The sequence below is a fragment of the Cervus elaphus genome, chromosome 20, assembly GCF_910594005.1.
Source record: "Cervus elaphus chromosome 20, mCerEla1.1, whole genome shotgun sequence".
Classification (NCBI taxonomy): Eukaryota; Metazoa; Chordata; class Mammalia; order Artiodactyla; family Cervidae; genus Cervus; species Cervus elaphus.
Window position 1 is genome coordinate 91,803,724 of NC_057834.1, and position 27,085 is coordinate 91,830,808.

The 27,085-nt window shown below is 41.7% G+C and overlaps 2 protein-coding genes across 5 annotated transcripts in view; one reads left to right on the top strand and one right to left on the bottom strand.

Moving 5' to 3' along the window:
• Window positions 1–27,085, bottom strand: part of LOC122677090 (serine/threonine-protein kinase TNNI3K) — a 355,674-nt gene that overhangs the window by 20,283 nt on the left and 308,306 nt on the right. The gene's annotated exons all lie outside the window — the stretch shown is intronic.
• The window catches only part of LRRC53 (leucine rich repeat containing 53), an 80,260-nt gene that overhangs the window by 11,463 nt on the left and 41,712 nt on the right, over window positions 1–27,085 (top strand).

Below are 27,085 nucleotides of genomic sequence, written 5' to 3' on the forward strand. Positions count from 1 at the left end.
ACTGATAATTAATTTAAAATTATGCATCTTTGCTGGGAGGTATAACAGAAATGATCCTGTATTCTAGTCACGGTATCTCACTGCATTTGATTTATTGTATTATTGTACTCTTAATTTGGATTATTTGATCAAGGTGGTGTCTGACAGGACTCTCCAATATAAAATTCCTCTTTTTCTCTTTGTAATGAGTAGATATTTTGTGGGGGAGATGTCCTATATCTCAACCAAATTTCATTATCTTTATTTATTTATATCTGTATGGATTTAAAGTTACTATTTCATTTACTGGATTATAATATTATGATCATTGTTTATTTTGATGCTTAAATTTTCTCACAGTTGATAGGCAGGAGCCCCTCCAACTGTCCCTTTGCCATACACCCATCTTTCTTTGAGTATCACTTTATTTCCTGGCATAAGATGTGCTAGGCATATTTTGTACACTCCTTGTCCCAGACTTGAAATCTGCCATTTCTCCAAATCATTCTATTTCCTTAGGAGGAAAGTGAAGAATAGTATTTAAAAATCAAGATTTAGGTGCTTGTTATGATCCCAGGCCCTGTCACTGAGCAGGCAAAGCTAGAAAAACATTTATGTACACATGTATATACACAGTTGGACCCAGCTCCCTCAACTCTAACTCTCAAATAATAAATTCATACCTATATTTCCAATTCAATCAACAGGGTCTCTCCTAGTTTTCCCCCTTTGCATATCTATATTGCCCTTTTCTGACCGTGAGAGGTTCCCATCACCCTTAATATCTTTACCTATTTGATCAATGGCCCTGAATGTATAAAATCTCTGGCTGCTGTGGCATGCCAACCCCTCAATGCACACAGACACCCTCCTTTACCCCATTTGGACTCCAACATTCCATGCCCACTGTTGTCCCCACGAGGACGCTCTCCTAACCATCCTGTGTTCTGACACCCCACTCTGGGATTGCCCCACCTGGGTACCCCAAGTGCATGTCCCCTACACTCTGCTTGGACTTCAATCAGTGGCACTGTTACTGCCTGCCTACACGTACACCCTCCCCCATCTCATGCCCCAACTTCTTCACACCAGACACCTTCCTGTGCAGACAACCTTCTCAATCTGTGTGGGACCACAGTGGCCACAATTTCCATGCATCAATGTCCTTCTCACTGTGCCTGGCTCGGACACACTGCTTCACTGCCCCTTCTCACGACTGCTCCCTCTCAGACTTGGACTCTGATATCCCATGCTAGATTTCTCTCCTATGTGGACACCTTCCTCCTCATACCTGGGCTCTAGCACCTTGGCAGGGCAGCCCCAACCCCTATGTTCTTCCCTCGTTCTTCCACTCTGGCTCCTACCCTTGTGCCAGGCAGCTGCTGCTCACCGCTCTCACCACCTATGTGGACACTCTCTGCAACCTACTTGGATTTAGACATTCTGCTCCACCTCCATGGGGAAGTTGACCTTGCTCAGTCCTGTCTAATGGCTTTTGGTATTAAACATTCAGGAAAGGGAGGGAAGGGAAAATAGAGAAGAGTAACAGGGATGAACATTTAAAAATAGTAATCAGATCATGTCATGTTCTTGCTTAAAAGCCCTCAGTGACCACCCAAGTGCCATGTCCTTGCTGATAAAGCCTTCCCGGTCTGACCTCTGCCAACCTAGGACTTCATCCTGTACTACTCTCCCCTGAACCCTACCTTCTATCCACCACAGAGGGCTTCTATTCTGCTTCTTTGTTTCTCTCTTGTAAACTGCAGTTGCCTTTTACCTCTGCTTAAGGCTGTTTCCCAGGGTCTTCCTTGTATTTGCCATTCTAAGCATCCCATTTAATGTAGCTTTTCCAGTTATTCTTTACCCTATCAACCTGTTTCATTTGCATAGCACTTATCACCATCTCCAACACCACAGTTCAAAAGCATCATTCTTTGGCGCTCAGCTTTCTTCACAGTCCAACGCTCACATCCATACACGACCACTGGAAAAACCATAGCCTTGACTAGATGGACCTTTGTGGGCAAAGTAATGTCTCTGTTTTTTATTTATTTATTTATTTATTTTATTTTTTTTTATTTTTTTTTAATTTTTTTTTTCCAGTGGGTTTTGTCATACATTGATATGAATCAGCCATGGATTTACATGTATTCCCAATCCCGATCCCCCCTCCCACCTCCCTCTCCACCCGATTCCTCTGGGTCTTCCCAGTGCACCAGGCCGGAGCACTTGTCTCATGCATCCCACCTGGGCTGGTGATCTGTTTCACCATAGATAGTATACATGCTGTTCTTTTGAAATATCCCACCCTCACATTCTCCCACAAAGTTCAAAAGTCTGTTCTGTATTTCTGTGTCTCTTTTTCTGTTTTGCATATAGGGTTATCGTTATCACCTTTCTAAATTCCATATATATGTGTTAGTATGCTGTAATGTTCTTTATCTTTCTGGCTTACTTCACTCTGTATAATGGGCTCCAGCTTCATCCATCTCATTAGGACTGGTTCAAATGAATTCTTTTTAATGGCTGAGTAATATTCCATGGTGTATATGTACCACAGCTTCCTTATCCATTCATCTGCTGATGGGCATCTAGGTTGCTTCCATGTCCTGGCTATTATAAACAGTGCTGCTATGAACATTGGGGTGCACGTGTCTCTTTCAGATCTGGTTTCCTCAGTGCGTATGCCCAGAAGTGGGATTGCTGGGTCATATGGCAGTATATGCTACCTAGGTTGGTCATAACTTTCCTTCCAAGGAGTAAGCAAGTGTCTTTTAATTTCATGGCTGCAATCACCATCTACAGTGATTTCGGAGCCCCCGAAAATAAAGTCTGACACTGTTTCCACTGTTTGCCCATCTATTTCCCACGAAGTGGTGGGACCAGATGCCATGATCTTGGTTTTCTGAATGTTGAGCTTTAAGCCAACTTTTTCACTCTCCTCTTTCACTTTCTTCAAGAGGCTTTTTAGTTCCTCTTCACTTTATGCCATAAGGGTGGTATCATCTGGATATTTGAGGTGATTGATATTTCTCCCAGCAATCTTGATTCCAGCTTGTGCTTCTTCCAGCCCAGCGTTTCTCATGATGTACTCTGCATATAAGTTAAATAAGCAGGGTGACAATATACAACCTTGACATACTCCTTTTCCTATTTGGAACCAGTCAGTTGTTCCATGTCCAGTTCTAACTGTTGCTTCCTGACCTGCATAGAGGTTTCTCAAGAGGCAGGTCAGGTGGTCTGGTATTCCCATCTCTTTCAGAATTTTCCACAGTTTATTGTGATCCACACAGACAAAGGCTTTGGCATAGTCAATAAAACAGAAATAGAGAGAGAGTTTCTTCACAGAGAGCTGGACTGTGAAGAAAGCTGAGCGCCGAAAAATTGATGCTTTTGAACTGTGGTGTTGGAGAAGACTCTTGAGAGTCCCTTGGACTGCAAGGAGATCCAACCAGCCTATCCTAAAGGAGATCAGTCCTGGGTGTTCATTGGAAGGACTGATGCTGAAGCTGAAACTCCAATACTTTGGCCACCTCATGTGAGGAGTTGACTCATTGGAAAAGACCCTGATGCTGGGAGGGATTGGGGGGCAGGAGGAGAAGGGGACGACAGAGGATGACATGGCAGGATGGCATCACTGACTCAATGGACATGAGTTTGAGTAAACTCTGGGAGTTGGTGATGGACAGGGAAGCCTGGTGTGCTGCGATTCATGGGGTGCAAAGAGTCGGACACGACTGAGCGACTGAACTGAACTGAACTATCACCATCTCAGTTTTCTTGAATGTTTATTCATTGTTGGTCACCTGGATAGGTAGATACAGTACTTGCATCTACAATATGCCTTGACCTACCTGGAAAGTACCTTCAGATGTTTTTACACATGCTTATAGTCTCCTCTGTCTCTCTATCCTTAAAGTAAGGGTGAGAGCTAATGTTCCTTCCGACACATCCAAATAACCCTCAGTCAATGAGGAACAAAAGTTGTTGGATCAATACTCTAGCTATCTTGCTGCTCACTGGGAAAATTCTGAGGCTATTCATTATAATTGTACACAGCAGTGACTTATGTATTAATATGCTCCTTATTTATTTTCCTTCCTTTCCTTTCACTGTACTTCTTGAGATTATGTTCAAGAAAAGCAGTTTACACTCATATCCTTGTTTCATGATCTGTTTTGGGGGAAATGCAAACTAAGATGGCCTGCCTCACCCAATTGCTCCAGCCATCTGCTCTGATCATTGGCACAGAAATCTGTCTCACTGCATATTCGCCTGACTCCTAATCAGGGCACTGGGATTCTTCATGGGGAAGGACCCTCCTTGTGAGTCTTCTACCTGCAAGAACCTTACACAGCACCAGGCGAGTTGAAGTAAATGTGCTGGCTTCTTGAAGCCTTTACAATTTTCCACGAGGAGATGAGTTTCCAGTATATGCAGTTTCAGAGTTTTGTGACTTGGAAAAATTGGATTTTTTATGTTTTTAGAGCAGGGGTCAGAAAACTATTCTTTTAAAGGGCCAGATACTAAATATTTTAGCTTTGTAGACCACATGGTTTCTGTTGTAGCTATTCAACAACTGCTGCTATTAGAGCACAAAAGCAGAAACAGACAATATGTAAACAAATTAAGTATGACTGTGTTCCACTCAAAATTTACAAAAATAGACAGGAAGTGGATTTGACTTGTGGGTCATTATTTCCTAACCTTTGTTTTAGAGCGAAGAGAAGCCCTATATGTCTTGTTCCCCTAAGCTACCTTGTACCTTTGGGCCAATCAACACAACCTCAGTGAAAGTAGAAAATCCACTCATCTTTCATTTTAATAGTTTCTCTTAGAAGAGGAATGTTCAAGACTAAAATACATGAGCTAATGAGAAAAAATACAGAGTTTACGTTTATTCAGTGCTTATTGTACATGTATAAATTGTATTCTCACTTAACCCTCAAGGCTACCCAGGAAGAAGGGGATATTCTTATCTTCATCCTATAGATGAGACATTTGAGGCTTGGAGAAATGGTATGGACCTAACAGAAGCAGAAGATATTAAGAAGAGGTGGCAAGAATACACAGAAGAACTATACAAAAAAGATCTTCACGACCCAGGTAATCACAATGGTGTGATCACTCACCTAGAGTCAGACATCTTGGAATGTGAAGTCAAGCGGGCCTTAGGAAGTATCAGTATTAACAAAGCTAGTGGAGGTGATAGAATTCCAGTTGAGCTATTTCAAATCCTAAAAGATGATGGTGTTAAAGTGCTGCAATCAATATGCCAGCAAATTTGGAAAACTCAGCAGTGGCCACAGGATGGGAAAAAGTCAGTTTTCATTCCAACTCCAAAGGAAGGCAATGCCAAAGAATGCTCAAACTACTGCAGAATTGAGCTCATCTTACACGCTAGTAAAGTAATGCTCAAAATTCTCCAAGCCAGGCTTCAGCAATACATGAACTGTGAACTTCCAGATGTTCAAGCTGGATTTAGAAAATGCAGAGGAACCAGAGATCAAATTGCCAACATTTGCTGGATCATCAAAAAAGCAAGAGAGTTCTAGAAAAACATCTATTGCTGCTTTATTGACTATGCAAAAGCCTTTGACTGTGTGGATCACAATAAACGGTGGAAAATTCTGAAAGAGATGGGAATACCAGACCACCTGACCTGCCTCTTGAGAAACCTATGTGCAGGTCAGGAAGCAACAGTTAGAACTGGACATGGAACAACAGACTGGTTCCAAACAGGAAAAGGAGTACGTCAACGCTGTATATTGTCACCCTGCTTATTTAACTTATATGCAGAGTACATCATGAGAAATGCTGGGCTGGATGAAGCACAAGCTGGAATCAGGATTGTTGGGAGAAATATCAAAAACCTCAGATAGGCAGATGACAGCACCCTTATGGCATAAAGTGAAGAAGAACTAAAAAGCCTCTTGATGAAAGTGAAAGAGGAGAGTGAAAAAGTTGGCTTAAAGCTTAACATTCAGAAAACTGAGATCATGGCATCCGTTCCCATCACTTTATGGCAAATACATGGGGAAACAGTGGAAACAGTGGCTGACTTTATTTTTCTGGGCTCCAAAATCACTGCAGATGGTGATTGCAGCCATGGAATTAAAAGACGCTTACTCCTTGGAAGGAAAGTTATGACCAACCTAGATAGCATATTAAAAACCAGAGACATTACTTTGCCAACAAAGGTCTATCTGGTCAAGGCTATGGTTTTTCCAGTGGTCATATATGGATGTGAGAATTGAACTATAAAGAAAGCTGAATGCAGAAGAATTGGTGGTTTTGAACTGTGGTGTTGGAGAGGATTCTTGAGAGTTCCTTGGACCGCAAGAAGATCCAACCAGTCCATCCTAAAGGAAGTCAGTCCTCGGTGTTCATTGGAAGGACTGCTGTTGAAGTTGAAGCTCTAATACTTTGGCCACCTGATGCAAAGGGCTATCTCATTTGAAAAGACCGTGATGCTGGGAATGATTGAAGGCAGGAGGAGAAAGAGAAGATAGAGGATGAGATGGTTAGATGGCATCACCAACTCAATGGACACGAGTATGAATAGGCTCTGGGAGTTGGTGATGGACAGGGTGCCTGGCGTGCTGCGGTTCATGGGCCTGCAAAGAGTCGGACACGACTGAGCGGCTGAGCTGAACTGAACTGAACTAAACTCAACTGACTTGCCCAAGGTCACATAACTTATAAGTGTTAGTACTTGAATTTGAACTCAGATCCACCTGAACCCAGGCTTTTAACCGTTACTTTATAATAATGGCCACTGGATTGGTTCGTAAATAAAAATCACAATACCAATTTTATTGATAGAAGATGAAAGCAGCAACTACACAAGCACCTACAGAGCAGTACATATTCTTTTCCCCTTCTGGATTGAGGAAAGTTCAAAGGCCATCTTTGTTGATTTTACATCTCTAGGCTTCATCCTACAAACTCAGATCCCTGCAAGAAATTCCATGTTCCTTTGTTCTTTATGACAGGCCAGTCTGAATGGAAAGATTTTAAAACTCCCTAAACTCTTTGAACATGCAGAACATTGATCTTCACAAACCGTTTGAAACACCCTAAGGAGGTTACAAAATTACAAGCAATGGTTTTTTTTTTTTTTGGTTTTGTTTTGTTTTAAGTGAGTGTACACCAAACCTCTGGGACCTTTTGCCTCATCACACAACACCAAAGCTTTCCTCTCCTCCTCTGTGTATTCTGTGCTGTCAGACCCTGAATAACAAAATAGTGTTAGGCTGCTAGGGTGCCTTGTTCTCATCGAAAAGCTCTTCTCTTGCCAGTAATGTGGGGGCTCTTCCCCTACTCTGGTGTGATGTGCTGTGATGCTTCTTTGAATCCTAGGGCTGCCCAGGGTTTGACATTTCCTGCTGGGCCAACCACTGCTCCTGCCTTCTGTGTTGGCAGGAACGCGACTGTGGATTCAGTAAGGAAGGCTCGGTGGCCATCTGCACAGCCAGCTCTGCATGGCCGTTTTTATGTTGGTATTTATTAAGCCTTGATGTGTGACACAGCAGACTGCACACCCCTTCAGCGCAGGAGCCATCTTTGTTATTTATCTGAAGTCTTGGGATTCAGGGCCTGGCACAGAGTATGCTCTCAACACGCATTTAAAAAGTGAATTTGGTGGAACTGAACTCCTGTAGCTCTATCTCAGTCTCAGTGCTCTGTGCAGGTGGGCTAAGTGGTCAGAAGCCTCAGGTCTGAGTCAAATAGGGTCAGCTTTCCAGTCCCAGCACCTCCTCTTCCCAGCTCTGGGCCTTCAGCAAGTAGCTTCACCTTTGTCTCACTTTTCTTCTGTACAATGGACCATAACGATAGAGTAACTATCGTAGTCATGGGGTCATTGTGTGGAGTATATAGTGCTATATGTACAAGGAGGTAAAAGAATCCCTGATATATACCATCTTCATTCTCAGGACCACTTCTGTCTCTAGCATTCTTGCCTGCTCCTCTCCCATTGGATAATGCTACACAGCTTTCAGGCCTGGGCTTCCCTCGCCAACACTTGGTTAGCTGCCCTCTTTGCTACATACTTTAACACATTTTTATCATTGCTTTTAAAACTTGTCTGCCTCCCCCGGTACCTATCTCACAGCCTGTGCTAAATAAAATATTTATTAAATAACTGTATAAATGGAAAGCCGATATAAAAGAGCAAATTAATTGCGGCCACCATGGCAAACAGTATGGAGGCTCCTTAAAAACAAAAAATAAAGTTACCATACGATCCAGCAATCCCACTCCTGGGCATATAGTTGGAAAAGATGAAAACTCTCATTCAAAAGATACATGTACCCCAGTGTTCGTAGCAGCACTATTCATAATAGCCAAGACATGGGAGTACCTGTGTCTATCAGCAGATGAATGGATATGGAATATGTGGTATATATATCATAGACATACAGTGGAATATTATCCAGCCATAAAAGAATAAAATATTGCCATTTTCAGCCATATGGATGGACCTAGAGATTATCATACTGAGTGAAAAAATCAGACAGAAAGGCAAATATGATGTGATATCATTTACATGTGGAATCTAAAGAAAAATGACACAAATGAAACTTTATACAAAACAGAAAAGGACTCACAGACATAGAAAGGAAACTAGGGTTACTAAAAGGAAAGAGAGGAAGGAATGATAAATTAGGGGTATGGGTTAACAGATATATACCACTATATATAAAATAAACAACAAGGATTTACTGTACAGCACAGGAAACTATTTTCAAAATCTTGTAATCAACTATAATGGAAAATAATCTGAAAAAAGAATAATATATTTATCTGAATAACTTACTTGTATACCTGAAACTAACACAATATTGTAAATCAACCATTTTTCGACAAAAAAAATCAAATTAATTGACCACCATTCCTCTTGGGACAATAAAGCACATCACATAGGGTGATCCTTTTAAGCAGCAGCCTAATCACAACACTTCTCTGCTCAGTCCCTGCATTGGCATTGGCCTGTTAACATCAGTAAATCCCGAGTCCTCCTAATGGCCTACATCTCCTTTATGACCTGGCCCCCGTTATGTCTCCATTTTGTCTGCTACTACTTTTCCCTATGAACAATTTGCTCCTTTTGGTTTCTTGGCTGTTTCCTGAATTCACAGACATGATCCTGCCTCAAGGCATTTGTACTTGCTGCTCCTACAATCTGGAATGCTCTTCTGAGGGGGCCTGTGGTTTCCTTGTCCACTCTGTTCACAGCTTTGTTGTTCAGTTGCTAAGTCAAGTTCAGCTCTTTGCAAACACATGGGCTGCAGAATGCCCGGCTTCCCTGTCCTTCACTATCTTCTGAAGTTTGCTCAAACTCCTGCTCATTGAGACGGTGATGTCATCCAACCATCTCATACTCTGTCATCCGCATCCCCTCCTGCCCTCAATCCTTCCGTGCATCAGGGTCTTTTCCAGTGATCTGGCTTTTCGCATCAGGTGGCGAAAGAACTGGAGCTTCAGCAGGTTTGTTCCAAGATTATCTCCTAGGTAAGACCTTCCTTGACCACCCTATTTAAATTAAAAACCACATCTCTTTCTCTCTATCCCTGCTTTAATATACCACATAATTTAAAAAAAAATGTGTCATTCTCCCCCACTAGAATAAAAACTCCATGAGGGAGAGGGTTATTTTATTTGCCATAGTATCCACAGAGCCTAGAAATCTAAGCCCTGGAAAACATTTGCTAAATGAATGATTAAATTGAAGAATGTCATAGTCCTCAGAACTGAGACAAATGGGAAATCTTTTATGAAACTCTTCCTGCAAAAAAAAAAATTTACGTGACCTTTTGTTAATGCATTTTCCTATACAATATTTGTATAGGGAAGGGTTGTATGGGAGCCCTGTAGGGAGTTACCAGTTGGCTCTACCCAGATCTGGCCACAGCCAGTGCGACTAGGCAGCAGCCCTGGATCCATATAGTGCCAGGGGCAGAGGGCTGGCACCTCACTATTAGAAGGGCCAAATTCCCCTCCTCCAGGCAGGCCCACAGAGGTAGCCCCTCTGCAGGTTTCCATGGCCATCTGAATGGGGCAGAGGCCAGGCTGTTGAAACACCCAACAGGCTCTTCTGAATGCTTCCAAACAGTACTAATGCCAAGTACCACATGGTGACTGCGCGTTTTAAAGACTTTTCACATAGAAGCATTCACTGAAGCCTTTGTGGACCCTGCAGTAAAAATCACTTGACTGTGTTTGTGGCTGGCCACAGCTGAGCTGTTACCAAATGCCAATGTTTTACAAAAACACTTCTCTGTTGAAAGCATCCTCGCCTCTGGGACTGTGGCTTGGGAGAACTGCCTTGTTCTCTGAGACACATGACTGAGAGAATATAGCAAAACACAAATATCATACAATTCTGTGATACATGTCTTTAGCTATTAAGTTTCACAGAAGTATCAATGAGGATAATACCTATAAAAGCACTTTTAAAAAATCTTGTTGTTGTTGTTCAGTTGCTCAGTTGTGTCTGATTCTTTGTGATCCCATGGACTGTGGCACGCCAGGCTTCTCCATCCTTCACTATCTCCCAAAGCAAACTCATGTCCATTGAGTCAGTGATGTCACCCAACCATCTTGTCCTCTGTTGTCCCCTTCTCTTTCTGCCTTCTATCTTTTCCAGCATCAGGGTCTTTTCTAATGAGTTGGCTCTTTGCATCAGGTCTTGTTAGAACATCTATTTCACATAGATATATATCTAATTTCTCACTTCATCTTCCCAGCAACCATGGGGGTGGGTAGTCCTACTGTTACTATTACTGTGATTTGAAGAAACTGAAGGGCAGAAAGGTCAGGTTGTTTGCAGAGGTGAGTGACCTGGCCATTAACAGGGAGGGGAAGGCTGGGCACATACGCTGTGGCTTCTTGCTTTTCTGCCCTACAATGTTGCTGCATTGGAGACAGCTTTGTGATCTGCTGGGGTGAGAACACATGGGGTTCTTCCTCTCATTAACCATTTGGATTTTTCAGTTTCCAGTGGACGACTGGGTTTGGTGCTAGAAATTCGGGCTTCTGGTCATGAACCTACTGAAGCTTTAGATCATGCAGTGCTGGGTTTTATGTGCTCACAGTCTAATCTCGAATTCCCTCTGCAGGCAATGTTTCCACTAAAGTCAGGGGCTAAGGTCAAAAGACAATTTTTGAACCTGAAACAAATACCAATTTTAATCCAGATTTGAATCACACAATCAGTACCCCAGTCAGAAAATGTATAATATTATTCTGGGATTGCTTCCTCAGATATTTCTCTCTCTCTATCTTTCTCTCTCTCTCTCTCTCTCACACACACACACACTTGCACACTTCAGGGACTTAGAAAAACAACCACTTACATTTTTGGAATATGTGGAAAAAAGAGAGTCCCTCTTTTTCATGCTACTTTTAAAATGTATAATATCCTCAAGAGTAAGTCTTCTATATTGTGTTGTGATAATCAGTTGGGCCACTCCCACTACAAATATCTCCCAAGAACTCCTAAGGAAGTGTATCCTTTGGTCCCCCTTTTAGTGGGAGATGCCACGCTGAAAGCAGAGTGCCTCTGGAGAATGGGTAACCTGAGCTGCTGCAGGCTTCCATAGGAACGCCCCCTTTATTTATACGCATTTGCAGCAGTTGCCTCCATTGGAGTCTGGACCCTAGCAAGTGCAGGCAGCAGCTCCAAGTACAGAATGGCCCTTAATGCCTCTCTTTGAAACCTTGGAGTCCACAGCCTACTATTTGTGTCTGGCCCTGATTCATGAACTGCAAGGAGATTTAACCAGTCCATCCTAAAGGAAATCAGTCCTGAATATTCATTGGAAGGACTGATGTTGAAGCTGAAACTCCAATACTTTGGCCACCTGCTGTAAAGAACTGACTCATTTGAAAAGACGCTGATGCTGGGAAAGATTGAAGGCGGGAAGAGAAGGGGACGACAGAGGATGAGATGGTTGGATGGCATCACTGACTCAATGGACATGAGTGTGAGTAAACTCTGGGAATTGGTGATGGACAGGGAGGCCTGGCATGCTGTGGTCCATGGGGTTGCAAAGAGTCGGACATGACTGAGCGACTGAACTGAACTGAACTGATTCATCATTGGCCTAAATGCTTCACCTGCTATGATAAGCTTCCAATAGAGTCTGAACCAGGTTGTTAAAAAAGAAAAATCCCTGGCCAGTGCATCTCAGCATGAGAGAGGTGGAAAGGTGAGAAGTGTAGGAACTGAGGCAGATAGTAATTCCTTCCCAACATCGATCTTTGGAAGGATATTGAAATATCTCCCTTACCTGAACTTTTTGCTCTACATAGATCCCAGCTATCTGGGATTCAACAACAGTTGAATGCAGACTCCAAATCATTCTGGGCTTTGGAACAGTTATGACAAACAATTTTAGAAATGCCATTATAAATACACTGCCTATGTGCTCAGTTGCTCAGTTGTGTCTGATTCTTTGAGACCCGGTGGACTGCAGTCCACCAGGCTCCTCTGTCCATGGGGTATTTCAGGCAAGAACACTGGAGTGGGTTGCATTTCCTCCTCCAGAGGGTATTCCCGAACCTGAGTCTTGAACCTGAGTATTGAACTTGAGTCTCCTGCGTCTCCTGCACTGGTAGGCAGGTTCCTTACCACTGAGCCACCTAGGAAGCCTGCATGAATACACTAGCATAGGTTTTAAAGAAACTGTTATTTATTCTCTGGGATAAAAACACTTAACATTAAAGTAAAACATAGCTAGAAACATTCATCCTCCATTTATCCATTCAGGTATTCACTTCCTGGACTCTGTGCCCCTCTTGGACTCTGCTCCCTTCATGAAAAGTCATGAAGCTTTTCGTTTATGAAAATCCTGAAATGGCTCATTCACCAACTCTGGAGGACAGGGACTGGTTTGGTCTTGATGATCACTGTACGCCCTGTGCCTGGAACAGAGTGGGTCCCTACTAGTTATCTGCTAAACAAGGGAAAGAAGAAGGAAGAAAGGAAAGAAATGAAAACATTTCCTCATTTTATAGATAAGGCAGCAAATAGAAATGTTAATTTTAATTAGCTTGGACAACATCACACATAGGAAAAGCCATTGCCAAAATATGAACCCAGCCAGTCTGACTGAAAGAGTCTGTTATTAACCACTACTATACACAACCTCCATATATATCATTTCACCTCGGCAAACCCCTAGGGAGATGGAGAGAGGACTGTTTCAAAAGATGCTCTGGATTTGAAGCTGAGGGTTGGGCTATTGCCCAAAGGAGAAATACCTGTAAGAACACTGTCCCATCAGCACAGCCAGAGCACAGAGAAAGTGGATCTGCAATGCCACAGGCAGGGGCCCCAGACTGCCGAGTGACTGCTGGGGACTCTTCAAGTTTCTCTTTATCTCTTGTCTCACATCACCACTATTCACACCTGAGCAAATTACAGCCCCCAGGGAAACACTCCAAGATGAACGAGCTACACATGGAACTTCCAGGTCTGGTTTAGTGAGGGGCTCCCATGCCTTCTGTTAGCCTGACTTCAGGTGCCCCCAACACAGCTGCTTACATAGACTTCACTTCAGACGGCCTCCATTTTTGTCATCCTGAAGTGGCAAGCATGTGTGTGCTGAGTTGTTCAGTCGTGTCCAACTCTTTGAAACCCTGTGGACTGTAGCCCACCAGGCTCCTCTGTTCACAGGATTTTCCAGGCAAGAATATTGGAGTGGGTTGCCATTTCCTTCTCCAGGGGATCTTCCCGACCCAGGGGTCGAACCCAAGTCTCCTGCGTCTCTTGTTTTGGCAGGCAGATTCTTTACCACTGAGCAACTTGGGAAGCCCCTTCCTGAAGTGGGCCAGACCCAAATGTTTCTTACTGTGTCCCAGAGTTCCCTTCTTCCTTCGTGCTCTTTCGCTATCACTATCTCAAAAATAGAGATGGATCAATAAGCTTGTCTCTTTTTTTTAAAGTTGTGAGACATCAGTTTTAATGAGGAAGGAAGAAGTTGAAGGTGGAGAAGATAAGGAGGGGCTGAGGGAGGATGAATCAGAGGCAGAGGAGGTGAGGGGACATTGGTGCAGGGAGCAAGGCCTGGGAGAGTAGGGGGTGCCATCTATAGAAAGAGCAGCACTGTCTATCTGAAGGTAAAGAGAAGAGTATTCATGAAGTTTCTGAGAGGTCTGGAGGGACTAAGGAAGAAAGTTGGTGGCAATCATAGGAGATGGTCTCAGATTCTTAAGAAAAGTAGGAGGTGAATTCTGTGAATGTATTTAAATGTCATGAATTTACGTTTTCACATTAAAGATCCTGGTTCAGTCAATTTTTTTGAAAAAATGAATCACCATTCATAATCAAAACATAGACAACAAGCATTTCACACTAGATAGTGAACATGATAAATGTTGACCTTTGGCTCAGTTTAGAAAAATTCCATGTGTGAAATCCAATTTTCTTTTAAAGATACATTCTGTGAGATTGTTTTGTTAAACTATTTATTATAAAGAGATTCTGAGAAGTTTTCTTTCCAATTATTCTACCTTCTCAATTATTTTAGTTTAGAAAAATCAATTTAAGGACTTTTAAAAATTGTACTTTTAAGGTAAGGTAATTTGTTTTAAATTGAAGACTAAATGCTCCCTCAAGGATGCATATTTATAAATGGGATTTTTAAAATTCATTCTTTATTTGTGGAAAAGCAATTACATAAAAGCAAAATGTGAGCCCCTAAAGCCAATACAATAACTTTGAACTTATAAACAGACATTATTTTGAACACCACTTACGATGGATTATGAGGACTCTGTCACTGACCGTTTGTTCCCAAGATGGGTTGCAGGTAAAACACAGAAGTCATAAACTCAGTCACGATTAGTAGAATCCATTAAGATCCTTGCACAAAGTGTGAGCTATACTACCACACAGTAAAGGAAGAGTTGACAGTGGGTGGGAGAATTCAAGGTCCTCTGGAATAAGAATAGCAGCTTAGAGGAGAGTAAGAGCCTATAGTTGCACTTTGGATCAACTGGCCCCGTAGGTAAAGGGAAGGAAAATGTTTTGGAAATCTCATAAATAGAAAGAGTAAATAAAGACAGAAAATGGTAGGAAGCTATGTGGAAGTAGGAGATGAAATACACCAGCAGGGAGCTCTCCCTCCGTCTTCTCAATTCATAGTAACGGTATAACAATTCATCTAGCCATTCAGACCAAAAAGTAGAGGGTCACCTCAGATGACCCCTTTATTACTGTCTCTCTGTTTCTACTTGCCTTAGCTGGAAACCTCCTGGTCTGCCATCTGTCCTCTGTGCTTAGGCACTCAGTCGTGTCTGACTCTGCGACCCCAGGGACTGTAGCCTGAAAGGCTCCTCTGTCCACTGGGATTTCCCAGGCAAGAATACAGGAGTGGGCTGCCATTCCCTTCTCCAGGGGATCTACCTGGATCGGAACCCAGGTCTCCTGCATTGCAGGCAGATTCTTTACCACTGAGCCACCTGGGAAGCCCATACATAGCTGCCAAATTAATCTTTTAAAAGCAGAACTCTGGCCAGGTCATGACTTGTCCGAACACTTTGAATGGCTTCCCACTATGTGCTAAAAAAAGTCAAAGATGATTATAAGTATTGGTTAAAGCAGTGGTTCTTCAAAGTATGGAATCTGGATCATCAGTCTCAGCATCCCTGGGAAATGATTAGAAATACAAAATTTTGACACTGTATCACACCTACCCAAGCATAAACTCTGGGAGAGAGCCCAGCAATCTGTGCTTTAAGAAGCCTTTCAGGTGATTGTGATGAATACTAAAATTTGAGAACTATGGGCTTAGTGATTGAGACCATGAACTCTGGCTTCAAATGATCTAATCTCAAATCCTTTTTCTGCTTAGTAGCTGCATTCCATACACAAATCACTCTCTGAGCCTCCATTAAAAACATGGAGTCTAATCAAGGTGTGAGTTATAAGCAACAGATCACAAACAATGCTCAACCCAGAGTCCAAACATATGGAGCCCTCCACAAATATCACCATTGCTAACTATTTTTATTAAAGGCTACTCCCTACATTGATCCTAAACTATTTCTACAGGCTGGCTCACTGTCTTGTACCACTAACCTAGAGCTTTGCTCACATACGGGCTTAACTTACGTGAGTATCGGTGAGGAAATGCCAGAAAGTTCTTGATACTAATTAAGTGCCTTGGGGAAGGAGCTTAGTTTGAAACTGAATGGAGTGAAAATTCTAATGAACATTAAGGAAGAATTGATTTACTATCTGATCGGAAAAAATATAAGCCAGTTGCTTTTATTCCCATCTGTAAAATGGGATTAATACTATTAACCTCCTTTAAAAGAATTACCTCTACAGATACACTGCACATGAAAAGTGCCCACAGGTGTTGAGAGTGAGTCCTGTGACACATTATAATGAATCCCATGTGCTGAAATGGGAACATGCTATGAGTAATCTACATCAGCAGAGCCAGGGACGTTGGTGCTTCTTCTGTTTTTTATTTGAATTGTTATCGGTGTTTTCTTTAATTCAGTTTATGGGAACATGCAGTACAAATATTTCTTTTGGACTTCTGTCACATTTGGAGAGGAGATGCTAAAGAAAATATTGCCTGTTGTGTGGTTTACAATTACTGCTATCATTTGTGTGAATTGTCAGTAAGGACATATCATCTAAGAATATTCTAACACTGGAAAATTCCAGGAATAAGCTGCCTTAACCTGTCATAATAACAACTGAGGAAAGAGTGTAGATATGGAGGGCACATATCCATTATTAAACTACTGGAGAAATAAAAAGCTTGAATTAGTAACACCATCTTCTTATATAAAAAAGGTAGCATGCTATTTGTAACCTGTAATACTCCCCAAGTCTTATCTTTCCTCTTTAAAACCCATTAAGTTTAACTAAAGCCTGTTTCTGACAATATTATAGCTAATTTCCTCGGCCACTAGGCAGCCCCTTCCCCCATCCAGGTCACAGCAGAACTGTGGAAATGATCTTCCTATAAAACACGGCCCACCATGCCATCTACTACTGAGGCCCTGACTCAGGTCCCCAGCACAGACCGGGTCTACTTCTCCACCCAGCAGCTTCCAGCCTCATAGAGGCTCCACTCCCAACAAACTTTTCCATGGTTTCCCTTACACACAAATCCCCACAGTGGAAGGGTTTGCTGTCTTGATGACAGGCACTTATTGCATTGCAGTTTATGGATTTGATAATGCCTTTCTGACCAAACTGTTATCATCTTAAGTTAGGAACCAGCATTTATCAACTTGTCTGGAAGTTAGAAACTCTCTCCCCATTCCAATAAATTCGCTCAACCAAACCCATGAATGAATGAGTGTGTATGTATGTGTGTGTGCTGAGTTGCTCAGTCGTGTCTGATTCTTTGCGAAGCACGCCAGGCTCCTCTGTCCACTGGGATTCTCCAGGCAAGAATACTGGAGTAGGTTGCCATGCCCTCCTCCAGGGGATCTTCCTGTCCCAGGTCTCCCATATTTCAGGCAGATTCTTTGCTGTCTGAGCCAACATGAAAGCCTGAATGAAAGAGTGGACAGCAGCATTCACTGACTAGTCTTAAATTCACTAATTTGTTTCTCAATAATGAAAACATTCAGAACAAAGAGAAATGGGCAGATTTTTAAAAAATCTTGAAATACCGAAGGTATCATCAGTCAAAAAAAAAAACAACAAGGTATAGATATGGACGATTTGCACTTGAAGTCCACAGTCTCAGCCTAGTTCTGGCTCAGAGATGCCCAGAGGATGACTTCATCAGGAAGTAAGTGGATGATCTCTCCTTCGTCTTCATGAGGCTCCTCAGGACATCAATACTTGTATTCTCCATTCACATTTTCCACAGAAGGCAAATTCCTCCTTCTCAGCTGAATCCGATAATGAGCATTGCAAGGGAATGAGGGAGGTAAACTGGCTGCACGGAGCATTAGGCTGGCATAGGTAGGGGTACAGTCCTTTTAACAATCAGACTAAAGAAAAAGCCAGTTGAGAGAGGCTACATTTCTGAAGATGAAAATCTCAGAACTTACCTTAGATTCTGTCTTATTTACTGTTTGACTTAGCTTGGATGTCCTTGTCGGAGCCAGCTTTTAATGATGTCCATCAGTGTTCAGTCTCCAGTCCTCACCTGTTTTCTCTGCCCGCCTCAAACCTTGATCCCCTTAGTTTGGCTACACCGGATGTCAGTCACCTTCTCGACCTCGGTTGCGTTTGACTTCAATTACCTGCAATCTCTTCTTGACTCCTGCCCTAATTAGGCCTTCATTTGTAGGATGGGTTGCCAACAGCAACCATCAGAGAGAAACCAGTAAAACTTCAGCTAAAACACATCCACTCCCAGTGTCCTTGAGACATGTGTGCATGCACGCTCAGTCACTCAGACTTTGCGACCTCATGGACTGTAGCCCACCAGGCTCCTCTGTCCATGGGATTTCCCAGGCAAGACTACTGGAGTGGGTTGCCATTTCCTACTCCAGGGTATCTTTCCCACCCAGGGATCAAACCCACATCTCCTGCATTGGCAGGTGGATTCTTTATCACTGAGCCATCTGGGAAGCCTTGGGACATGCATGGGCATTATAAAATGCTATAATTTAACCACAGCTTTGGTTAGTTATATATTTTTATTTTATGAGAAGTCACCAAAAGGATGTATTTCAAATCTCATCCTGGGTTAGGGGTGGGTTTTCTGTACAACCACAAGTGATGAAAGGAAAATGAGTGACTGTTACTTCTCAGGCAGTGCATCAGCCTAACATCAAATCTTGGACTGGCAAACTTCTGTTATCCCTTGTGTTAGGGTCCTGCTGCTGCTGCTGCTGCTAAGTATCCACAAACTAACAGCTTAAAACAACAGAAATTAATTTTCTCACAGTTCTGGAGGCTCTAAGTCCAAAATCAAGGTGCTGGCAGCATTGGTTCCTCCAGAAAACTCTCACGCCTGTGTCCAGCTTCTGGTGACCGCTGGCAGTTCTGAGTTCTGGCTTGTAGATGCCACCACCTCTGCCTTGCCTCCACATGGCATCGCCCTGTGTGTGTCTCTCCCCTTCTTATACCAACACCACTCATTTTGTATTAAGGGTCCATCCCACTCCAGTATGACCCCATCCTAAATTATTACATCTGCAACAATCCTATTTCTAAATAAGATCACATTTTGAGGTACTGAGGGTTAAGATTTCAACATATCTTTTTGGGGGACACAACTCAACCTGGGATTTCCCTCTCACATTTAAAATCATAGCCTCGATCTTGTTTTCATCATGAGTTTCAAAGGGAATTTCTTACGCTATCCCTGGAAGAACACACATGAGTTTTAGGATGTCAGATTAGACAGGCTGAGGTCAACCCCAGCTTCCCTACTTACTGTCGCAGGGCATATATCCTGTTTGGATCAGCTTTGTCATTCACCGTGGAGATACATATACAAGGCAGCTAGGAATATTAAATGAGTCCATAATAAGTTCTCAATAAATTCCATGAGAATCTCCTTCTTTAATGACAGATTATTAAATAGCAGAGAGAGGAAAAAAGCAATTTCTACTAAAAATGAAGAATGAACACTTCAGTACAGGTACACACACAATCACACCAATTGTCAAAAGTGTGATAAAGCCCCTTCAGTTTGTCAACCAGTGAACCTCAAAAAAAAAAAAAAAATAGAGTTGTGAATAAATGCTTTAAAACACTCACTCCTGACATTTTGGCAAGAATGCATGTATTAGACCATATCTCATACTTGATTGTGAAAATACAACAAGGACCTAAATGACCTGGTTTTATGTGCTCTATAAAATCTGCTTTGCAGTACTCTGTTCTCTGATTCAGAAAGGAAACTTCTATTTTGGTGTGCCTAGGTAAATCTGGCCATGTAAACTTTGAAAAGCCTTTGAATTAAAAAAAGACATGGTTATGGTTTACTGCTTGAATATCTTTTTCAAGGGAGAAGAGGCAGGCGCTGTATCACCAAGATAACTTTATTTAAACTTAATTAGTTGTTGGAAGACTATTTACTCCCTTTAGTCTACAAAAAAACAAAGGTCTGTCAGCACCAGATGCATCTGATTTTTGCAGATGTGGTGTGGTTTCTGAAACTTTTAAAGATTCATCTTAAATATGCTTTCAGGTCTCCCTTTTGTGAGACTTTGACAGGATAATAGAATTAGATTTGCTGAATTTCACTAAACTGTAAAGTAACGTGTCATCAGCTTCACTTACTTCTCAAAAAATATTTCTCTCTGGTAATGCTCATCAATCTAGCTTTTCAACCCCTAAACACGAAACTCTGAAACAAAAAGGATGACTCCATCAGTTTTGCAAGTGACAAGATGTTAAACATTTAACATCCCCACATTGTAGCACCAGCTGCCTCTGGATAATGTAGACTTGCTTAGGTTTGGTTTAGAAAAAAAAGGGGGAAGAAAAGAAGAAGGAGGGACAGAAAAGGAATTACTCTTGCAGGGAGAATGCAGAATTCTCTGCAGATGTGGAGGGTGTGGAAGAGGCACGTGCCTACTGAACAAATCTTCTCTCCCAAGGGAATGTTGCAAGAGTCACTGTCAGGCTCACAAATCCTCAGTGCCCCTGTGTCTCCACCTCTCCATGGACTCACTCTGACAGAGTACTTAATGCATTGGACTAAAACCATCTGTTCATTGACAGAAGGGATGGGGCCTTAGTCAAGTAGGTTCCCAAATCTCATTATAAGTGCTCAATAAATGTCGGCTGAGTACATGAACTGGAAAAGCATATGGGGCCCTGCCAAGGGTCATGCCAACTCTCTCTCTACAGCCAGTTCCTCATCTCAAGCACCTCTGCTGTGATCTCAGGCCAGTCAAACCATACTGAAAGAGCAATCCGCGTGCTCAGTTGATCTAACAACAAAATCCTTTGGCAAAGCCTGTGTTAACTATCCCAAACTAGCATCAACTTTAAAGAGTCAAGAGTGTTTCCTGGTTCTGGTGTCTTGTCATGAGTAATGGTCATAAGATGCAAAGTCATCTATGGCGCTCCGAGGTGAGCCATCTTCCTGGATGAGAGGCAGAAAAGGCTGACTCTGGGCTCTTGCAGTCTGCCCAGTCATAGGCTTGTTAAGAGAAAAGTTTTCCATGTGGAGTGAGGCCTGCTGCAGCGGAATGCCCATTTTGAGGGACACAGTATGAGGCTCCCAACAGGGAACAGAGAACAGTAGAAATAGCACTCAGTCAGTGGTAGGTGTTGGTTCTTTCACTCAATGAACTTTTGATGAGGAACTACCATGTGCCAGGTGCTATTCTAGGCACTGGAAGGATGAAGGCAGATGGAAGTAGTGTGGGAGTAGAGAGGCATATAAAGAGGACTAAGGCATATGGCTGAGATGCTGGGCAGTTAACTCAGGTCTCAGTTTCATCATCCACTTTTCAATGTGGAGATGAGAAAACTACAAGCTATGAAACCTTTGGGTAAGTTAAGTTCTTTCTTTCTTTTTTTTAAATCATGATGCCTGGATCCTTGCATCTTCATTTCCCATTCCTCACCATTTAAGGAGACAGCCTCGCAAACAGACGATCATGTGCGTGGTGTCATCAATATAGGACTAGTTGGGTGCCAAGAGGCACCCCTGCAGTGCTGACTGGTTTGCACAGTCCCAGGGCCCACTCCTGGGTTCACGGTGGCACTTTACTGTCTCTATGTCACTCACATATCGTCTGTATCAGCACATTTTCTCTACCCACCTGAGTCTTTCCAGTGACCTATTCTATACACTATATACATGTTCATTCAGAGTCACTTGGAATTTAGAGACATGCTCCAGTGTAATCTCAATGAAGACTACTGGCTACTGAATCCAGTCCCTCCCAAAGCCATATATGCTCACTGTCTGGATGAAGAGTCTGAGGTCTTAGTGACTGAAAGTGAAGCTACACAGAGGAAAGCTGTTCTCTTCCTTCCAATATTCCTTGGATAATGAACTTCTTTGTCTCAATGTTCATATTTCTATTTCTGCTCAATTTAACTCTCCATGTAGCTCTTCTGCTCTGTCACAGCCAGTTCTGAGCTATTTTCCAAATGCGTCACACAGCTACTTTTTCCCCTGCTGCTCTCCTATCCCTAGTACACATTTTCTTCCCTCCTCTGCTTGACTGATTCCCCCACACTCAAGTTCAATAGCGTTGGCTTCAGGAAACCTCCTCTGACCCTTCCCAGACTCCCAGGGCATCCTACACCTGATTCAGTACTTATCTTCCTATTTGTTTCTCTGACCTCATCATTAGACTGAATTCTCTCAGGACGAGGATGATATGTTATCTGTCTTTTCTTCTGTAATGTCCATTACAGAATCTGGCACATAGCAAATGCTTAATAAATGTTAGGTGAATGCATCTCCAGTGGAAAACCTAGACAAAGAGTAACAGAGTCAAGCCCCATAAATGAAGAGGCTAGAGAAATAAGGGAACGTGACACATGCATTGGATTCTTCTTGTCTATGTGTAAAATATTATTGATCCTTTAAATAAAGAAAAAATGGAAAGACAAAGAGGGAGGAAAGAACAAATGATAATGTATTCCATTTGCCGAGAGTCTGTATACAAATCTAGCTGTCAGAATACTGGAGGTTCTCCAGATAGAACCAGATGTAGTTCTGTGTACCTAATAAGAGCCCAACACATATTTGTGAATAAAATAATTCCATGAATTTTCCAATTCTAGCCATATTCAATTACACTTGGCACATTATTCAAGCATCTTTATCTGTTTCTCTAAGATAAAGAGGAGTTTAAACAAATGTAACACATAGATCTTTATACTTTAGGACGAATTATACTTTAAGGTGCTGGCCTAATTTAGTGGTCAGCAACTGAAAAACAATACAAGAAACCTGATAATATTTCAATTATCTCTCCTTTCTCCTTGCAGCCAGCTATAGAAATGGATGAGGATTTATTGCCCTTTGTGCTAAAGATCTCAGGAAGTAAAAATCTGGAGGACAATAACGTAGTTTAACTTTTATAAGTAGTCTCTAAACTCTAACTGCCCACCATTTAAAAAAGAAAATAGTCAAATGAATAAGCAGCAGAAATGTTTAAAAAAATGAAGTTCAGACCACTCAGTATCAGAGAGTAGTTCACATGTATCTTTCACAGTCAAGCACGCTATTCCTTAACATTCATCAAAAACAACAACCAACTTTTTTACATGGTGTTTTGTCACCAATTTTTATTTTACTTATTTTATGATTCCATAATTGTATTTCTCTATGTATGTCTCTATTTTGTATTTCACCAAAAATATTCGGTGAAATATTTTGAAGAAAAAAAGTATGTCTCATCTTGCCCTGAACAATAAGATTTTTTTTTTTTTTTTTTGTATACAGAATGAAAAATGCTCATTTGGGTAGAAACAGTATATTTAGATGTGTTGTTTTTAAAGCATTTTAAATCTCCATTTTCATGTAGTGCTCTAGCATTTAGCAGGCACATTTACAATTAACTACAGTTTTCTTTTCAGGGATTTCAGAGAAAGAAAAATTGAAATCCTTATTTCTGTCATTTCATGTAAATAACTGTTGGCTAGAAAACATTCAGAAACCTTGACTTTAATCCAAATGGCAACTTGACTAGGAAATGGTCAACACTGTTGAATTTGACAAACAAGTAGTGTAGAAGGAGAAGAAAAGCTATGAGAAATTTATGGGTAAAGCTGCTATTTAATGAGAAAAAGAACTGTTCTACTATCTCAAAGAGAATAAGTGATAAAAAGGAGAAGAGGGTGCTTGAATTAGAATTCTGAATTCCTGGCAAACACAGGCTTTCTCTTCTCAGCCACAGAAAGGTTTATCCATCTCTGGGTAGAACTATGAAACAGTGAACAATTATCTCTAGTTTAAAACAAATAACACAAACTTCCCATGGATAATATAAAATGTTTTGTATGTATCTTCTCCAATCCTTGCAAAAACCAGGCAAGGGAATATCATGGTAACTATTTTGGTACACCCAGGTCCAGGTTCACACTGTGTTTAGGAGGAAGAATTGCGATTTGACACAGGTATCTCTGGCTCTAAAATGCTTGCCCTTTTCTATCGTAGCACACAGCTCCCACTTCCATTGTCAGCAAATCATCCTCTTCCTTCTGAGCGTCTCCTCCACCGGGCCAGATTCTCACCATGAACTAACTGTCAATATTCCCAGAAGGCTTTTCACTTCCTGCTAAAAGGGTATAGGACAGAAAAACATGCTGGTACAAGCTAGTTCCCATGCCTGCTTTAAATGAAGGCATGATGCGTGGAGCTATTGCAGTCATTTGTGACCAAGGAACTACAAATATGAAAAAGACAGGTCAACGTGCTGAAGATGATGAAGGAAAAAAAAAGTAACCTGGGTCTTTGAAGGCCTGTCAATCATTTCCCATAACAATCTCCTTTCAGACTTCTTGTTATGTGTGAAAAATGAACCCCTGGTTTATTAAACGACTATCACTGAGTTTTCCATTATCTTCAGTTGAGAGCTTTCCTGTCTGATACATCAGTGTGAGCAGAAAGCTAACTAACTAGGTATTAGGTAACCAGTGATGTATTGAGTAGACAAGGAAGAATATCATCTCTTGTCCTTCCCAATTCCTATACGTTATCCAGATGCCATTTTTAGGAGAGACAAATCTGGTACATTCTGAGACTTTTCTCTTTCCTCGTGTGGAAGCTTAGGAAAGGGCCATCTTCCTAGGGCCAAGATAGTGGTCAGGTCCAGACACTTTCCCTTTCAAACAAAGCCTTTTCTCAGGTCAGAGGGGGGAAGTTTCATCCTTAAATAGTCACCCAGATATTCCCTGTTTCATTTTTCTTTTAAATATTCAGAGAGGAAAAGCATAGGATCCTTCTATAGAGTAGATCATTCTGAGGGATAACATGAGCTCAAGGGACTATACACTTGGATACTTCTCTGTCTATAATATTTTCCCACAAGCCCTGTTTCTTTTTCTTTCATTGAAATATAATTGACATACAATATTATGCTACTTTCAGATATACTACATAACGATTTGGCATTTTGCAAACATTACAGAATGATCACCTTGGTAAGTCTATTAACCATCTGTCCCCATCCAAAGTTATTACAATATTATTGACCGCATTCTTCAGGATGTATATTATATCCCTGTGACTTTTTTATTATATAGCTAGAGCCTTGTACCTTTTAATCTTCTTCACTAACTTTGCCCAACTCCCAGCCCCTCCCTTCTAAACTCTGTATGCTTCTGTATACTTCTGTCCTCTGTATCTGTATTTTCACTTTGTTTTGTGTTGTTTTTCTCAATTCCATATAAAAGGGAGATAATGCAGCATTTGTCTTACTCTGTCAGACTTAACGTCACTTAGCATAATACCCTCTAGGATCCATTCATGGTATTGTAAATGGCAAGATTACATTTTTTTGGATGACTGAGTAACATGCCATTTCGTGTATACACCATGTCTTCTTTATCTATTCATCAACGGACAGTTAGGTTGTTTCCACGTGTTGGCTGTTGTAAATAATGCTGCAATTAACACAGAGGTGCATATATCTTTTTGAATTAGTGCCTTTGTTTTCTTCAGGTAAATACTCAGAAGTGAAAACGCCAAATTGTGTGGTAGTTCTACTCTTAATTTTCTGAGGAACCTCTGTATTATTTTCCGTAGTTGTTGTTTTAGTTGCTAGGTCATGTCCAACTCTTTTGTGACCCCCTGGACTGTAGCCTTCCAGGCTCCTCTTTCCATGGGATTTTGCAGGCAAGAATACTGGAGTGGGTTGCCATTTCCTCCTCCAGGGTATCATCTTGACTCAGGGATCAAACCCACATCTCCTGCGATTAGGTGGATTTCTAACATTTCAGGCGGATTCTTTACCACTGAGCCACCTGGGAAACCCACAGTGGCTACATAAATTTACATTCCCCCCAACAGAATAGCAGCGCTCCCTTCTCTCCATGCCCCCTTCAGCATTTACTGTTTGTGGATTTTTGGATAACAGTCATTCTGACAGGTACCAGGTGATATCTCATTATAGTTTTGATTTGCAATTCTCTAAGAATTAGCTATGTCCCAGAGATCATTGTATTTCCATTTAAATTTGTCCCCATGTATTTTTTATTTGCTCTTTGATTTCTTCAGTGCTCCATTAGTTATTTAGCAGCATACTGTTTAACCTCCACGTGGTTTTTTTGTTGTTGCTTTCTCTTGTAGTTGATTCCTAGCATCATATGTCATAGTCAGAAATGATGCCTGATGTGATTTCAATCTTAAGTCTACAGAGACTTATTTTGTACAGCATGAGATCTATCCTGGAGAGTGTTCCATGTGTACTTGAAAAAGAATGTGTATTCTGATGCTTTTAGATGGAATTTGATTTATAGATATTAAACCCATGCGGTCTAATATGCTTCTTAAAGCCACTATTACCTTATTCATTTTCTGTCTACAAGTTAGGTGATGCTGAAGCTGCTGGTCTGGGGCCCACACCTTAGCAAGGTCCAGTTCCCATGCCTCAGAACAGATGAGAATCCTGAAACTTAGGGCAGGAAGGGACTTGCCCATGCCACACAGCTGATTAGTATGAGGGCAGCCCTCTGTCTCACACTGCAGCAGCTCAGCAAGTAGTGAAAAGATCATACGACTTGGAGTCAGGCTGATCTAGGCTCAATCTTGGCCCTGCTGTTTACTTGCTGCAAAGCCCTGGTAAGATCATTTATGTGTTCTGTGCTCCAGTTTTCTCATTTGTAGAATACTGATAAATAACTCCTAACTTGTAGAAGAGTTGTGATGTGACTGGCATACAAAAAAATGTACAACAGAGTCTGGAACATAGTGATCAAAGCACACAATGTGTCTTCTTTTGCTTTTTTGACCAGGTTACCACCGCTACCAGGGCACATGGCTTTATCTCCATCATCTCTCTCCTGGGGCCTAGGCTATATTAGCATCCAGTGACATGGAGGGGGGCCATTAACACAGACTGGCTAATAGATGCCTGATTAAGGCCAAAAACAGAGCATTTAATTTTTTTTTTTTTTTCTGCTCTTCCCTTGTGGCTCAGCTGGTAAAGAATCTGCCTGTAATGTGGGAGACCTGGGTTCGATTCC